Raw genomic sequence first — 13301 nt, forward strand, 5'->3', positions numbered from 1 at the left:
AAAAGTTAAAAAAATTAAAAGTCCCAAAACTGCCACTTAAAACTGTACAGATGCATAAAATGGGTTCACTGTTGCCACCATCCCACAAAAGACTAATTCACCTGGCAAATATATCCTGGTCATCATGACTGTGCAAATAAAGCATCTTACAAACTGTTTATTCTGACAGAGGATTTGGCAACTGAATGCAGACATGAGTCATGCAGACTACAGAGATGACAACCTTTTTTTTATTATGAAGTCATTTTTATTGAAAACAACCAGAAAAGCTGAGTTTGTCCTCATAATCGCTCCTGCTGTTGTTGATACATCTGTGCATGACTAACAGTCAGTCATCTGTGTGGTAGACACCAACGAAGTGGCATGGCCAAGTTCATAACAGGGATCAATGCTTCCACCTAGTGGTAGAGATGCATGGATACAAAGCCAAGGACAAAGCCAAGCTGTTATGCTTTCTAAGAAAATCCAATTTTATTTCAAAAGTTGTAATCTCTAAAAAGGTCTAGTACTAAAGAGACATAAAAAAATAAAACAATAAAGTATCTGGAAGTCACGGTCAGTGTCTGATTGAATACTAGTATATTCTTTGACTATGACCTTTAAGTCATTTTTCTTTCTTATTTTTATCTGTCTTTTCTTCTCTTTTCCTCTGAAAATATGACCTGTTGTGAGGCACGTCATGGGAAATTACAGAGACTACACTATTGTCTCAAGGTCTCACTCCAGATTTCTGAATAAAGCTCTATTGTTTATGGAATGGGGTCAGATAACAGGGACTGATACTGCCCAAACACAATGGAAAAGCATTGCTCCGCGGTGGCTTGACTATATCTCCCTAAAAATACAACAGATTAGCACACTGGGCGTCCTGTCCTATACAAGCTCTGACCTTTCTCGAGTTCTGATGGCCAAAGCAGTAGCAACCTTTTTGCCTTCTTATCTGTCACCTTTGATGCCTTCAACAGCTAGCCTGTCTTGATGCATGGTGGGAAACAACATAGGACAGAATTACAGCCACATTGGACTCTCTACCACCTCTAAATATATCATAAAAAAAATATTTATAGCAACAAAGTGGCTTAACTGTCTATGTCTAGAGTTACTTCTGTCTTATTTCTTTATTTAACCATTATTAATATGTAATTACATAGTTACTACTCATGCACAGCATTTTTTATATACAACGTACATTCTTGACAGGTTTGAATCAACTCTTTGGTCTTTTTCTGTGTCAAACAATAGCAAAAACAAACAAAAACACAGTACGAAACAATATGGTATGTAATCATACACAAATTTTATATCAGTTAAAATGTTTGTTTTTTGACAGAATGTCTTTGCTTGATTTTATGTTAGAAATAATTAAACACAACATAGGAAGAGGTGTTTCAAGGCATAAGTGGTATGGCAGGGGTGTCCAATTTTTGTCTGCAAAGGGTCGGTGTGGTAGAAGTTTTCATTCCAACAAAGCAGGAGCACACCTGATCAGCTGTTTGAAGTCTGACACCGACTGATTAAACAAGTAGAATCAGATGTGCTCCTGCTTTTGGAATGGCTGCATACCCCTGTGCACAAAGCACAAAACCTGTTGTGTCTTCATTGAGGCTGTAGCCACAGAAGGCCTATTGTAAGTAACGGCATTGATGTAAGGAATCTCTTGCTGCAGATAAAAGTATCTCTCTGATAGCAGCGTGCCCTTTCTCTGTTGATAGCACTCACTTTTCCTGTTTAAATATAACAGTGCTGCCTCCTGCCTCATATCAAGCCCTGATGACACTAGCTGGTGGGTGTAGTTGACATTCAGCTTCCATTATCACAGAGAAAACCACGTAAATAGAAATCCTTATTATGCTCATCAAATTAGTCATTCACTCAGTGACAAATCCAGACTCACAAACATACAGACACACACAAACACATTTGTTATGGAGAAGTCTGTTTGATGGCAGGCTCTGTTTAGAGCGTTTATAATGCTGCCACTCCTCTGGCCCTGCGGATGACGCACGTTCTGTGATGGAATGTTGGATCTGTAAAGTGCCGAGCCATGATATCATTTTCAAACCCTAACAAAGACATTTTCAGGGATGGATTTTATGACAGGCGGTTAAGCTTGTCGTAGACATGACGCCCCTGTGTTTCATGGTGCTGCATCTCCCAATTTTCCGTTCCAGGGATTTTACGGCACTCATTATCTTTCTGACAGTTTAAACAAACAGATCTCATTTTATTTATGTTGTCCCATTTAGACTGTCTGTGGGAATCAGCTGATGCTTAACAGTGGTAGGGTTAGAATTAGGACAAGGTTAGGGTTAGGGGTTAGGGTTTAGGTTTGTGTTTTGAGCTGAGGTTGAAATTAGTGCACAGCTTTACATTTAGGATTGGGGAAAAGTTATTATATTTACTGTATTTTATTATTTGCGATGTATGAAGGCCATTGTTAGATTAATAAGTTACCTAGATGCATTTCTGTCTTAATCCACAAGATGGCAAGGCTTCTTTCTGTTTAGATGAAGTTTTTTGTCCATGGACATAGATTTATGAACAGTTAGATAGTGTAGTGGATTACCCGGCTTGCCCTGCACACAAATGAACAGGGTTTGATCCCAATACTCAGGCAGAAATCAGAAACACTACTGTAATGTATCAATAACACCACAGCTCTGCTTTGCTTCAATAAAAAGATTGTGGTGAGAAGAACAAAGTTAGACAACCTTCATTAGATCAAACAGAAAGTTTGATAAGAGAATAATTTGCATTCAAGAGTAACAAATTGCAATATATTGTAATAATTTGTATTTCACAAATCTTTAAATGTCCTATTGTGGCTCAAGTATCATGATGATATCGTATGAGGGGGGCTGTAGACATGTTACTTCCCCCTGTTAGTAGCTTGATAAACCAAAATAGAACAAAGTCAGGGAAAGGGATGTTAGGCTTTCTATGAAAATATTGAAACCTGTAGTATCTAAAAACATGACCTAAAACAAGTAAAAACATCTAGACTTATGTTTAATAATCTTAATATTCATATAACAATCTCAAAATAACAAATATAATGTATATTGACCAGGTATATTGTACCTACAGTCACTGGCTAATGTATCAGTTACACCTACTACATATACGCACTTTGTAAGTGACAGTTGCCCATCTGTTGCACCGCTTATCTGCCACCCTCCACCCTGTCCATCAATGGAAAGGGACCACCATAGGACTACCATTGACCAGATATTATCTGGGTATGGGACCTTTCTCAGCACAGCAATGACGTTGACACAGTATTGGTATGGTAATGTCTGTGGTGTTGGTAAGAATATATCAGTCACAGTGTTGCTGAAGCTTTTAAAATCTACTGTGTGTAGCTGAATGTTAGTGTAAGGCAAGCTGGGCCCTTCTGCTTAGAGCCCCACAGAATATCAGTGATGGGATCCAGAGACCTGGCAGATGACTTTAAAGGGAATAAATGCCAGGATAAGAAGCTCAGCTGAGTCTAAAGTAGAAAGCTGCCTGAGCTTAGCGGGTCGAGACCCAGCAGGAACATATCACCATGATCCTAAGCTCATAAAGCATGTAGGCATCACTATTCCTCCCTAACAGAACTGAAAAGGCATCTCTTTATCAGAAATAAAGGAACAGTATCTGTATCCAGACGTCATCCAGGAAAGTAGCTGCCAAGTTCCTCATTCCAGTTCTCAATTCAACACACACACACACACACACACACAGGTTTCTTTCAAAACACACTAACAACACATCTTGTTCACTACTTCCATTACCAATGTAGTAATGTAAACTGTACACAGCTCCTTCATAATGCAGAGGAAAGCAGTGAACACTAGATCTGCTATTGACGTTGCAGAAGATTCCTGAGTCACAGGCTTTTGGCACTGAGAGAATGTTCCAGCAGTCATTGCTGAACAGTTATCCGATGGCTTATAGAGAGTATAAACAACACCCTCACTCAGCAGAGTACGCTCCTTTTCTTAAGCCTCATTCATATTTTATAGACTTATCATGAAGAAACTGTTATCTTTAGAGCTGCTGCCAAAAATAATGTAAGCCATACTATGACTTATACTATATGAATTATTCCTTGTAATTACACTGAAAAAAAGGACCACAAAGTCTGAAAGAAAGACACGACAACCTCTAACATCAGGACAGCACTTTCATATTTACAAAAAATACCGAAAAACAAAACATGCTCTGTATAAAACTCACATTGAGTTAAAGGGCCCATATCATGGGAAAAATAATCTCTCTGTTTAATCTGTGTTTTTTTTTTTACATAAAAGAGTTTACTGTAGTATGTAAACATTGTTAAGGCATCAAAACATGACATTGACTTCCCAGTTCATACTGTAAAAACATCCCATTTTGAATTCATTGTTTCTGTGATATCACAAAAACCAATTCATTTACATATATACGTCAGTGTACAGCAGTTTAGGCCTTCTTATCATGCTGAGGTTCTTAAAGGCACAAGGTCAGCAGATTTCTGCCACAGGGGGGCAGCACATGAACACTTTCTCTGAGTTGTTTTAGAACAGATGTCCAAGTGAGCTGGAATGATTCCATTATTCAGCATCAGAGTGGACGGTCAGGTGCGCTACACTTGCACCTTACTCTACTCCCCCTCGCTGATGAACACTGATGTTTCATTATGGTGTCTGTAAAGTCATTTCAGGGGAGTATGATTTTACACAGTCAGGTCTGATGAACATGTTTCTTTACAAATATTTGGTCTGTATTACTATAGAGATGATGCACTATGCAAAAGAAGGAAAAAAAGTTAATTATTGCGGAATCTGTCTGAGCACAACCACCACATCTGTTGCTGTCTTTATTTGTGACAATGTTTATCCAGCTTTACGTAATGAACAGAATATTAATAACTGCAAATTAGGTAGAACAGACTACAGGAGCTAAAAGCTCTTTAATGGATGAAAATGGATCAGATTTTGGATGTGGGACAAATTTGCAAATGCAACATCTGGATGTATGTCTCCCTCTAGAGGAGAGTTTCAGTAGCTCTAAAATTGGTTTTTCATCATTTTGAAAAGAAAATGCACATCATTCTCAGTGCATTGTTCTGCAGATTAGGCTATCTCATAAATGAATAAATAAATGCCAGATATAAAAAATCGCAAATATAAATAACACCAAATAAGCCACTTTTCCTGCAGCATTAATAAAAATAACAAGTAGGCCTAATAATTATAATCCAATTTGTAAAACCATGTAGGCCATAAAAGACAGCTGCCGCAAAATTAAGTCTGATTTCCCAAAATGCAGTGTGCTGATTTAATTATCTGCATAATAACAAAGTTAAATGAGTCTTAGGCTGCGCTGTAAAGCAGCAATCAACTGCAGAATGTGTGTCAGTCTGTGTTTATTTTAGGCATGTGTAGCCCTTTGGCATCCTCAAATGTATGCTATCAGATCTTCCTGCTTTCTTACCTGGCAGCCCACTTCCTTCTGCTTCTTCTGTGAGAATGCTGGGAAGGCACGTGAAATGCCATCTTGTTTTTAAGACAGCTGCAGGACAGTAAACCAGAGATGGTAGTAGCTCCACATAACTGTTACTGGGTTTATCTGTACTCAGATCCATATATATGCACTTGTATGGGAATTGGCTGATGCTGATATCCAATATTTTTCATGTGCATATCTGCCACTAGAGATACCAATACATAGACCATTATAAAATAATTACATTTAGCTGCATTTCTGTACTTACTTCATTCTATGAGTACCTTGCTAACCACTCTCACTAATAAAATCATACATAATAATCAATATGTCAAAAAGTATCTGGACACAACTTCTAATTAATGAATTCGCCTGCTTTAAGGAGAACCCGTTGCTAACACAGGTGTTCAACGCGCACACACACCTTGTCCAATCTCCCTAGAAAAGCACTGCCAACAGAATGGGAAGCCCTAGAGCAGACACACATGAGTCTAAAGTCACCATGACTAATGCCAAGTGCCCTCAAGCACTGGGCAAAGGAACAGTGGATCTGTGTTCTCTGGAGTGATTGAGCTCCATCTAATACCTTTGGAATGAGTTAAAGCCGTGTTTGTGATCCAGAACTAATCATCCATCATCAGTACCTGACCTCACAAATGCTCTTGTGGATGAATGCAATCAAATCCTCACAGCAATGTTCCACCATCTAGTGCGAAGCCTTCTCAGAAGAATAGAGGCTGTTACTGCAGCAAAATTTACCTGTTTCTTGGTGATGCTGTTGAAGATGTATTAAGTAATAGACTAAACTACTATGTTCTCTATGTTCCTCCCTTTAAAGTTTTCCTTTTCTTCTAAGCCAGTGGAGTGGTCCAGTTACGTACGGCTTAATGATGTGCATACATGCAGGTTAATGTACATGTGTCAATACAAGCTGAATGTTTAATGAGAATAGTGTGTGCTAATGGAACATTTTTATAGATATTCTAACTTTTATGGATTTAGACAAAGACTGTGGGGGAGACGCCACTTTGGAAGCTTCAATGTTCTGCATTACTTCTCTGTGTCTCTTTGGTTTACGTGACTCCGCCCTGTCTACCCACACTTATCACACAATAGCTGTTTCTAAGGAAGGTACACAGTAGTACTCTCATAAATTTACCTCGGTTTGGGTCAGTGCTTGGCCAAGTCTTCTTTAACGGTGGTGGTCCAGTGGTGGACGGAGGTAAGTGCAACACTGCAACCATTTAAACACCTAAAACAGCAAGAATTTATTTATTTATTCTTCAACATTATCATTTTCCAATTATTTTTTTTTCCCCTTATGGTGAAACAGGCTGTTTTGTGGCTGGTCTTTTAAGTAAATGACCACTGTTCTGATTGCTGCCCTCTATTGTATCTCATTCAAAAAGCAGTCTGGGCTAAAAGACTCCTTATACCTTATATATCAATGTGGCTAACAAGGCAGAGCCAAACCGCTGAGCAGAATAGGTGCATGTAAATAGGTTGGTTGTTATGACATCACAAAAGCAAATAAATTAAAACAGGATTGGTTTGCACATTAGTTTCCACATATGGATTGTACGGTGTGGGCAGTGAATGGTATGTTTACTTTAGGGATGCATCAATACCGATACTAGTATTGGGGCGATACCGTGCTCATATCCTTGTACTCATAAAAATTCAGTGATACCAACATTCTGACACCAGACACCATGTGACATAAACCTAGTTAGTGTACTTTGCTATGCTAATGAACAAAATCAATCAAACTGGCAGTGAAGGAGACACACAGAGACATGTTGCTGACTCCACGGACGTCAGACACAAAGTTGCTGGTCACTTCAAATGTTCTGCCTTGGCATATTCCTGCTAGGAACACACTGTAATTTTGGCCTGTTTTAAACTCACACAATCACTACTGCTTGTGATACCTGTAGGCTAAGAAAATTGAGGTGGAAAGTTAACATTTCCTACAAAGTTAGTATATGCTGACTTTTACTGTTTGAGTACAATTGCAAGATATAAATGTAAATTTATTGCAAGGTACAAGCATTAATGTCTTTGTAAAATAGGCTGTAGAGGGACCATATTGTCCTACCATGTATGTTTCACTGCAGTGTGGTTAGCTGAGCTGGTGTAGCTCAGTTTCTCAGTGTGTTTGCTCAGTACTTGGTGCACAGCATGTTGTTTTGAAAGAAACAGCTCTGTATAAAATTGTTCAAGGACAGACCTGTGTGTAGGGGCTTTACATGACAGACTACAATGTGAACCACCAAAGAATAAACTTTCTAATATCACACAATGTATGAATAGCTTTAGATGACATTTAACTACAGCCAAAGAAAATACTTCAGACGTAAAACTCCACAACTGAGCTCTTCAGATGTGTCAACTTCAGATGTGATTCCTGCTGTTACTGTGCTACAAAGACTGATGATGTAAGACACCAAAAAGGGGCATCAAAACTATGAAACATAATTACAGCTGTACAGAAGTGCTTTTCTGATGTAGAACAAAACCTGCTCTTCTTCACTGCAGTGTTACTTATTCCAGTGTAACTTATGTAACATAGCTATCTAATGCACATCATTTAAGATCAGCTAGATATTAATGATTGAGCTGTTAAAGTACATTGCACTCATTTTCACTAACAACTGCTTACTTCTAATTAGGTAATTCATTATGATATTGGACTCTATTATGGTATTGGTGAGTACTAAAAAATATGTACTCATATTCCTACTAAGTCTGGAAAAATAGTCTAGTATACATACTGCATCAAACAGTTTAATTTCAAAAAGTTGATGATATGGGCCCTTATCTCAGAAAAGAATGTGACTACAGTTAAAGGCAAATTCCACCAAGTTTTAAACTTTCTGCATAATCCAGTGGTTGAGATGTAAACAAAGTCAAAGTGGTTTGATGTGAAATGGTTAATTATAGATAAACTTACTGACTCGGATTTCTTTACAGTGGTGGTAATAGGAAACCAGGAATCATGATGTCTACGCCATAAATATATACATTTTATTTACTATCGAAAACCACCAGTGAACCAATCAACACATGTAATGTTGATGATGGTAAAAATAGGTTTTAGACCAAAACTTTCTCAAAACTATCGTAAAACAATGTCTCAGGCATCAGGCAGCGTATTTATACCATTTCATATAATATCTGGGGGAGCTTTTAGAAGCATTAAACTCTCCAGATGTCTTGTTCCTATCACCATCACTGTGAACAATTCTGTAAGTTTCTCTAGAACAGTGCATTTAACATCAAACCACTCTGAACGACTATAATTTTTAATTTATTTATGCAAATCTTTGAAAAATCGGTGGGCTTTCCCTTTAAAACCACATCATTTTCATAGGGTAACAACAACAAGGGACTGCACATAGCAGTCCTATAGAACCAGGAGCAGGTGCTGGGTGGTCATTATATGGACAGGTGTGGGTGGGCGGTGGGCGGAGCAAGAGCTGAGTGAGCCGAATAGAATGAGAGGAATACCCCGGAACATCTAAAGTGTCTCTGACACAGACTGACATTCAGATTTTAACTTAATGACTGAGTGTCTATAAATACACGGACGAGAAAAGGCAACGAATCGGTTGATATAGATGGCTCGACTAACTGAATCAGGCTGCTCGAATGAATCGACTCACTGAACAGAATTGTTGAATCGAAGACTCGAACTTGCCACCACTGTAAATCTATTGCCCTGAGGAAGAGGAGCAGCCCACCCCGCCCCTGCTCGCGAGGCGGAAGACGACCCTCGGCGTCACGCGAGTTGCCGGGAGGAGGAAGAAGAGGAGAAGGAGGAGGCGGAGGAGGAAGAGGAGGAAGGAGAGCAGCTCTCAGTATGATCGCTGCTTGACCGCTTGCCTCGCGCACTCGTTCCGCCAAGGCAGCTCCCCAAGAAAACGCACAGGTAGGCCGGTGCACGCGCCTCACACAGCGCACAGCAGGCTGCACGCTCTCACCGCGAGGAGCGGACGGCTGTGGGAGCAGTGAGGAGGCGCTCCCTCCTCACTGATCCTTTATATGCAGAAAAGCTTCGTCCTGCAGAAGCACAGCGCAGAGTGCGGGTTGCATTGTAGTGGAGTGTATGTGATGCATGTGGAAGCGCGAGCAGGTGAGGCATGTGCAGCAGCAGCAGCTGCAGGAGAGACACTGACCGGCTCGGCCGCGTCGATTTGTGCAGCCTTGCTTTTGCTAATGCGTGCAGGTTTTTCCATGCTGGGTCGCAGAGCAGCACCGTGCAGCCACATTTCTCCTGATTCAGCCTTCACTGTGGCCACAACAAAGGCCATCGCCTCCCTCCCTCTGCGCGCGACTCTCCGCCACGCTCTGAAGGGTTAACGCAGCATCAGGCAGCTGATCAGCGCGAGCGCAGGGCATTTATTAAGCTTTATTCTTATGAAATGGTGAGCGTGAATTGCTACACAAGCAGCCTTAGTCTACACAATCTAACGCCTCTTTCTTCTTATTTTTAGACCAGGTAGGCTATTGTTAAGGCATCATTCTTAGGTGATGAAATCCCTGAGGTGAGGTGTCCTATTTTAATCAGATTTGCATTGTCTTCCACTGATTTGTTGCAGTTAAATCTTCTATTTGCATGGTCACTCCAGCCTTTCTGAGCAGTAGGAACTGCAGTGGTTTGTAGAAAATGATTAAACACATCTTCATTGTTCCACAACTATCAGTCATATATATATATATATATATATATATATATATATATATATATATATATATATATATATACATACATACATACATTGCATCGCTGTCCAATTTTTGTCAATTTTTATTTTTCTGTCATTTCAACATGCCAGTTGTCCTTTGTGTGCAAATTTCATGATAAGTGGGCCAATAGAAATGCTCTAAAATCACTTGGAAAATCTCTTTACATTAACTTACATTGAAAGGTAAGAGTGTTTTTGTCTTATCCTATTAAGTTACTATTCTGGAGATGTTTTTCTTTGGACAGCGACGATATATAAGCCTATACCTTATAAAGAATTGCGGCTGATACTGGACTAAAGACTGTTTTGGTGATGATGAACAATGAGCATAACAGGCCTGGCTATAATTTTACATTACGTGCCATTTAAAATTCTTTTTGGTCTGGGTTTAGGCTTATTCTAGATCTAAGGAGCCAGCCATCAAAGAGGGAATTCCACTGATTTTTCAAAATTTCTGCATAATTCATTCATTGAGACGCTCACCTTCTCAGATTTCTATGCAGTGGTGATAATAGGTTGATACTAATGTTCATACTAATGTAGCCATTTTCTTTACCATCCAGAATGAGCCCTGAACCTACAAGTGTCTCATGAGAGTTTATAGATGTAATGTTAATGGTAATGCAGTAGTAAATCAGTTTTCTATGCGGCTACTTTACCTAACAATGCATGTATCTACATGTACCTCTCCACCATAAAATGGATATTAGAAATGTTTTTAACCAAAAACCTAATCAAAACAATTGTAAACCAATGTCTTAGGCACTAGTCAGTGTATCCACTGACAGTATCCAGTACCATTTCATTTAATAACTTTCTGTGAGGGGGCTTTTAGAAGCATTATACTCTTTGGACATCTGGTTCCTATCAACTCCATTGTGACCAATTCTGGCTCATTAAGCATTTTACATCAAACCATTAAACCACCATTAAGGAAAGGCACATTTTCAGACAGACCTTACTTTTTCTGTATCAAGACACCACTATATTGTATCATATAGAATTCAGTATTTTGTGAATCATTACACAGTATACAAAAATACATAAAAATACCATACGCTGAGATTAACATGGCACCTCTAAATGATGACAAATCCAGTACCATAGTTACACATTTTGTCTTGCAGTGATGGTTAATCGTTACATATTATAACCTGCTGTTACTTCTTTATTACAGTATTAAGTGTGTAATGTGCATTTTCCCCGCCTTCTTTGGCGTCTAAGGCCTTTGCAGATGTTTCTGCTACCCACACATTTTCCTAAATATAGATCCATACATCAACACATAGGGCAGTGAGGCTTAGGTTAAGTGAGTGGAAAATTATATATACTCTCTTGAGTGGTGGTGTGTACCAGAGCCTTTTCAGAGGGTTGGTGCCTTCAGGGTGGCTGATCATTAGTTTTGCTAGTAAAACGATAGAACAGGGCACCATTCATAAATTTAGTTTAATGTGTTAAAGCTCCCTGGCCACCGAAACAGAAACATTACGCAGCTAGCTTTGAGATTCCCACCAGAGAGTGTTGCAAATGTGCACATCAGTGTTTTTCTTTGGGTCTGGCATTTGAAAGGATTTCATTCACAGATGAAAATGTACTGTGTTCAGGGACGTACTGGTATGAATGAGAATCAAAATGACAGCATCAATATTGGTTGATACTGATATGTAGTACAATGTTTTAGATGCATAGGCATATGGAAATGGCATACTAATGGTCAGTCAGCAGTATATATAGTACCTACAAGAAATGGCTGTACAGACGTCTCTATGGGAGCTTTTATATTGTATTGATTATAGTCTTGGGGACATGTCTTATTAGTGAGTGCAATACAGAGGAAGGACAGGGATACTCAAGAATCCAGGCTTTATTTTTCAGACTTCTTCAGACTGCAAAGAACTACTTTTAGAGTATTTTTAAAGTTTACAAGGTCACATCAAGAACCACAATACCAAACCTACAAACCTCAAACCCTTTATGCTAAGAGTCATTAAATAATGAGTTAATGAATGCATCATTGTATCAGCTTTAAGTGCTGATCTAAGCACTTGGCAGGTCCCAGTGGGTCCAAATAATCTCCTGATACCAATTCAGTTATTATGCCATTTTCCAGTTATTATATTGTTGTCTTGCATTTCATTATGATTCATCTTTGTCTTTCCTGAGACCCATTAGTCTTTAAAATAGTGTGGATAAAAATGTAGATTCCTACAGTGTCTGTCTAGGTCACTTCAGCAGCCCGAGGGCGATGAGTTGTGAGTCATAAATGCTTCATAGCACCAGCTGTCTGCTTATAACACAGCAGTCCGCGTACGCCACCTGGTCTCACGGTTCAGCCAGTGTATTTGTCTGTTTTCTCCAGGAGTAAGAATTTTTAGGCCAGAAGTAAGTGTAGAAGAAGAAATATGTAGAAATAAAATGCTAAAAATGATTTCAGTTCTCTCGAGCGATTGCATCAGTTACTTCTTATGTAAACTGTGTGGCGCAGACCACCACAGGGCCCCTTTCTCAGTTTGTAATGGGAGGACTTGGTTAAGAATCACTGTTCATGTCTGTAAATGAAATAGGATCACTCAGGCTTTGTTTTCAATGTTAGGCAATTTCGGAAATGTTATGGATGTATTCGAAGCATTGTTTGGAGAGCAGGATGCAGCAATGGAGCAGAGTATGTTGAAAGCACTTATACACATTTAGAGTTAGTGAGTGCCTGTTTCAGCACGGTCAGGTTACAGAACCACAGAAAACAAGCGCTTTTAGTGTTTCCTCTACCCTCTGGGCATTCATGGATGTTTTGTTATTGTTTAACTACCAATTCTAGTTTAGAAACTGTCCATGCCAGAAGTTGCAGCTGTCATCAGTGAAAACAGAAGCATTGACTGATATTGATTATTTCTCACTTGTAGCTCAAGGGCAAACAGAGAAATTCTGCTGAGTGTTTGAAATCTTTCAAATGGGGTGGGCAAAAATTAAGCTGTGCACTATTTTTGGTCTTTGTTGTAGTTATATGTAAGCAGTGTGTTAGTTGCAAATCATGTCTGTTGTTTGATTGTTCATGTAAGCACTGTATCATGGCAATTGCACTGT

At 39.2% G+C, this 13301-nt stretch overlaps 1 protein-coding gene across 2 annotated transcripts in view; it reads left to right on the top strand.

Moving 5' to 3' along the window:
- The first annotated feature begins 6643 nt into the window (after positions 1-6643).
- Positions 6644-13301, top strand: part of slc4a3 (solute carrier family 4 member 3) — an 85783-nt gene continuing 79125 nt past the window's right edge. The window contains exon 1 of one of the 2 annotated variants that reach the window (XM_036569516.1): positions 6644-6694. The gene's annotated coding sequence lies outside the window, so the exon portion shown is untranslated. Of the gene's footprint in view, positions 6695-8965; positions 9404-13301 lie in introns of those variants that run through there. The other variant, XM_036569509.1, reaches the window with a different exon arrangement.

This window comes from Colossoma macropomum, unplaced genomic scaffold, assembly GCF_904425465.1.
Source record: "Colossoma macropomum unplaced genomic scaffold, Colossoma_macropomum, whole genome shotgun sequence".
Classification (NCBI taxonomy): domain Eukaryota; kingdom Metazoa; phylum Chordata; class Actinopteri; order Characiformes; family Serrasalmidae; genus Colossoma; species Colossoma macropomum.